A 5,559-nucleotide genomic window follows, 5' to 3' on the forward strand; every position below is an offset into this window, starting at 1 on the left:
AAGCGTGTTAGAGTGAATTATTAGAGAGACATTGATTGGGTCGCATCACTATTTTTAATTAATATTTATCATGAAACATGCATCTTATTGGTCTCGGTTTAAACAATTTCTAATATTGATGGGACAAGAATACGTATTACATTTTGTATGAGTTTTTGACCTGACCTGAAACCTATTTCGCGCCAGGAAACTACTCCTCTGTTTGGTAAACCATGCGATAAAACAAGCCGAGAAATATTAATGCATTCAATTTCTCTTTCCCCAAAGATTTTCATTAAACGCTAATAATAAAGTTTGTCAGTATTGATGGCTGGTGAAGATGGAGTGGAGTCTGTGCCATTTTGGTTTGCCAAGGTAAACATCCCTGAATCTTCTCTTTTTACTTTTTTACTTGATGTCCTATTCGAATTTCCATATTCTAACATTGAAGTACGAAGTAAATAAAAAAACTCTTTTCAAAATAATATAGGGGATAGAATATGTGGTAAAAATAAAGGGGAAATTTAACATATGATAAAATGAATGGGGGAAAACTTTAAGTATGTTTATTATTCCTTTTAAAAGTTTTAGTTTTGTCTTATTTTATTTTATTTATTAAATTGATTTTACTTAAAACTAAAATGAATTAAGATTAAGGGTCAAAGAAATAATGTTTTCTTATGGCGTTTTATACCTCAGCTGGTTGAACCTCTAGGGAAATTCCTAAGAATGGATGATTTTGCTCGGTTAGTCTCGCATTTAGATGCAAGGGTTCTTATTGCTCTGAAACCTGGTCAGGATCTACCCAAAGAAATTAACATATCCATTGTTAATGAGCAAATTTCCTACCCTATTGAAACCCTAGGTGGTTTGAATGCGTGTTTTGTATGTAGGAAAGAAGGGCATCTAAGGGAAGATTGCCTGATTATCAGAAATAAAAATCAAAAAGTTATTAACCCTTTTAACCTCCCCATTTCTAACCAGCCGATTCTGCCTTCTTCTGCTAAAACTAATCCTGTGCCTTCCCTAAATGCTCCCTCTCAATCTTTCCCCTCTCCGATACAAACAACGGTCTCTCAAAATGTGTCATTTACCAGCATTGTGGATACAGATGGTTTTCAAACTGTTACAAAAAAAAAGGAAGAATTGGTCGAGCAAAAAGGACTCGGCCCCTAATATGCTTCTTATATCCCCTCCTTCAGCAACTAATATGATTACTAATGATGTTGCCAAACCCTCTGCCTCCCCTCTGACTGTTCCTAAAGCTCCCACCAAACACACTTCCTCAAAACAGAACCCCCTTGTGAAATATTTTAAAGAGACTACGGATGATTTCATAGTTGAAGTCATTCCGGCAACCCCTATCGCTAATAATCAGTTTTCGGAGTTGGAGGCTTCCTCCCCTGTTCTGTCAGATAATGAGGACATCCTCACCGCTAGAAGGAAAGGAAGACCTCCAGGATCCAAGAATAAAAACAAGAACATTAAAAAGCAAAATCAAACAAACTCTAAAGATGCTTCTCCTATGGAGGAAATTGTGGGTGTTGAGGCGTCTAATGCTCTAATCATGTCACAATGAATTGTGTTTCTTGGAACATTAGAGGGCTGGAATGTCTTGATAGAAAGTTTATTATCAAGGATTTTATCAAGTCTCAAACTAATATTGATATGATTATGCTGCAAGAAATTAAATCTACTGGATTCAATCTTGAATCCAATCTTAATTTTATTTGGAGAGATGCTATCAAATTCTCCACTAATCACCCTCAGGGTAGGGGTGGTGTGGCGATTCTTCTCAGCCCCAAATGGGGACCTAAGATTAAAAGTTTCGGCTTTTCTCCTTGTAATAGAGCTATTTGGTTAATCTTTAATCACAATGATATGGAATTTGGTGTTTGTTCTGTTTATGCTGCCAATGATTTTATGGAAAGAAGCTCATTTTGGACTTGGCTCACCTCGCTTCTTGACATTCCCTGGATGTTTGGAGGTGACTTCAATATGGTTGAGAATCAGGAAGATAAAATGGGAGGTCTGCCTTTTTCTTGGAAAGATCAGGAAAGACTTACTTGGAACAACTTTAAAAGAGCTAAATCCCTTTTTGATCCTTTAAGGGGAAACAAGAATAATAACCCTAGCCTCTGGTTTACTTGGTGTAATTTTCAGAAAGGTCAATACAAAATCTACTCTAGGCTCGATAGATTCTATCTTAATAGCAATTTATTTTCTGTGATACCTGATAAAAATAATAACTTGGTGCTTGTCTCCCCTACCACCCTTTCGGATCACCACCCTATCTCTATATCTGTTAATCTCGGTTGCTCACCTAACTCTAGTAATCATTCTGACCATAAATTCATTCTTAACACTAGCCTTCTTGAGGATAACGACATTCTTGCTGCCATCTCCATTATTAGACTCATCAATGATTCCCATTTTCCCTCTCTATCCTATATCCATAGGTGGAATCTTGATGTCTTTGCTTGGAAGATTTTTTTTAAAACTATTGGCCAAAAGAAGGCCAAAGATTATAGGTTTAAGGAATCTTGGCTTGATAATAATCTTTATAATGCTGAGAATGATATCCAAAATAATCCGGATGATCCTTATCTCTGTCACCAGCTTGCCCATGCTAAAAATGCTCTCAAAAATCATCAACATCATAAAGCTCTTGGTGCGAAAATTCATTCAAGAGCCCATTGGCTTCAATATGGAGATAAAGCAAGTAAATTTTTCTTTAATCTTATTAAACATAAGCAAGCTAAAGAGTCTATAGATAAACTGCTTATTAACAATCACTTGACTACGGACATAGAGATTATAAAGAATGAATTTGTTGAATTTTATAAAAATATTTTTACTTCAGAGGATACTTAGGAGGCTAGGGCCCTTAGAGACCAATGTAAGAATCTCATTCCTAATAAGATCTCGGCTGAGGATGCTTCTAATCTTGAGCAGCCCTTGTCTCTAGAGGAAATTGAGAAATCCATCAATTCCCTTAATAATGATAGAGCTCCCGGACCTGACGGGTTGCCTGCTGAATTCTACAAGGCCAACATCAAATGGATTAGCAAAGTCTTAATTAATATTTATAATGAAGCCATTGATACCAGAACCCTGGGTAGGGACATTAATTCTGGTATCATTAAGCTTATCCCTAAGGAGGGTGATAAATCCCTTATTAAAAACTGGAGGCCTATAACTCTCTTAAATGTTTCTTATAAAATTTTGGCTAAGATTATGTCAAACAGGCTCGAGGCCATTCTCCCCAAATTTGTTTGTCCTACCCAAACTGGATTTGTGAAGGGCAGATATATTTTAGAGAATCTTGTTACTAGCTGGGAAGCTCTTAACTGGGCTAAGCATTCTAATCAAAAGGTTGCTATGTTCTTGCTGGATTTTGAAAAGGCTTATGACAGAATTGAATGGAGCTTTATTAATATGATGCTCTAGGCCTTTGGTTTCCCGTCCTTCTTTTGTGGCATTGTGAATATGTTTCTCAAGGATGCTCATGCTCAAATTGATGTTAATGGTTCCTTGTCTACTTCTTTCCCTTTGGGAAGATCGATTAGACAAGGGTGTCCTCTTGCTCCCGCCCTTTTTGTTACTGCTTCTGAAGCTCTTTTTTATATTCTTAGAGACAACACTTTATCCCCAGCTGTTAAAGGTGTCATTCTTCCTAATAATAAAGAGATTATTAACTGTCAGTTTGCCGATGATACTTCTCTGTTTCATGAAACCTCTGAAGACAATTTTGTTGCTATGATTAATAAACTTAATTTCTTCTGTAAAATTTTAGGAGCTAGATTGTCTCATGCCAAATCTATTTGTCTTGGTTGGGATGATCAACCTCCTAATTGGTTTAATAAATTTGATTTCCAATGGGGTGGCCCCTCTAAAATTGTCAGATATTTGGGTATCCCCTTTTTTGTTGACCCCTCTTTGAAAGAGATGTGGGCTTGGGTTAAGGATAAGATCCATAATAAACTAAACAAGTGGCACAACAGGTCTCTATCTTTTGCTGGAAGGATCCAAGTCTGCCAAAAAATTCTGTCCTCTTACAACATTTATTATGCCTCTGCTTGGATGTTTAATGACTATCAAGTTATGGAAATCTAGAAGGCTATAAGAAATTATCTTTGGTCTGATGGGAAGGGAAATAAAAAGATGCATTCTGTCAATTGGAAGTGGTGTCATGTTGATAAGCTCCTTGGGGGCCTGGGGTTGAAAGACCTGAGACCTAGCGGTCTTGCTTTGGCCTCCAAATGGATCTTTCATGCCTTCGAGGGAGATGAGCCTTGGAAAGTTTTGATTCGTAACAATATTGAGAGGGGATATCCTAAAAGTGCCAAATTCTGGAAAAATCTTCCTCTCACTGATCTCATTTGTGGTGAATTTCCTATTACTGTTCAAGGCTCAGTGGTCTTTAAATCCATCTGGAAAGCCTGGAACCATGTTAGGCAATTCATCACTAACAAAGATTTTTTTGATAATAAAACCCTCCATGGTGAAAGGTCCATTTGGTGGAACCTTAAGCTTGGTGATAAACCTCTTGCTCTTACCCAAGGGTGCTCGACTAAGTATTGGGCTAACCTTGGAATCAAGCAATTCATTGATATCTTTGAAATGGACAGACTTATCCTTTGGGATGATCTTAAGAATAAGTTTAAACTTCCCGATTCTCATAAAAAGACTTATAGTATGATTGTTAAAGCTAGTAAAAACATTCCTTTTCTGTGTCATGTGGACTCTAATAGTTATTTAAAGATAAAATGGCCTGATGGTATTATCATTTCTAAGCTTAAGGCTAAGAATATTTATTCTGTTTTAAATTATAATGTTGATGTTATCAATCATGTTAACAATATTTGGAATACTGATTTGGATATTTCTTCTTGGAAAAAGTATTTTGATTATCTTTGGAAAAGCTCCATTGATCCTAAAATTAAATGTTTTAAATGGTTACTTATTCTTAATAAGCTTCCTGTTAGGAGCTCTTTCTCTGATGTTAACTATTGCACCATTTGCAGAACCCCGGAAACGGGAAATCATATTTTCTTTGAGTGTAGTTTTGCTAAAGAGGTTTGGTTAATGTTCGGTATTTCTATCCCTTCTAATTTCAATTTCTTTGAAGTTATTACTGGGTTTATCTCTAATGCTAAAAAGGATGTTAACATGTTTTGGGATATTACCTCATCTAGCATTTTATGGCAAATTTGGAAGTGCAGAAATGAAGAAAGGTTTCAAAATATCCCCAGAATGCTTACTGAGTCTTTTCGAAGTCTCACATATTTTAAATTTTTTTTGCAGATTCAGATCACCATGAAAATCAACAAGGCTAAATTCAAAAGGCCGCTCAAGGACGGTCATGCTACCTTTTTTGCCAATGACGTTAAGAATGGATATTTCTGGAGGTTGCATTTGGATAATATACATGATTTCAATCAAACTTTCAGCAAAATTAGAAAAGAGATTAAAAGAAGACCTCACAATGCTACTAATGAGACGGTTTACATGCTAAAACAAATTCAAGATCAGAAAAGCATGGTGTGGATGGATGGCGCTATGGGTTAGCTGGCTTGG

The sequence above is a fragment of the Cryptomeria japonica genome, chromosome 6 (genome assembly GCF_030272615.1).
Source record: "Cryptomeria japonica chromosome 6, Sugi_1.0, whole genome shotgun sequence".
In the NCBI taxonomy this organism is placed as follows: domain Eukaryota; kingdom Viridiplantae; phylum Streptophyta; class Pinopsida; order Cupressales; family Cupressaceae; genus Cryptomeria; species Cryptomeria japonica.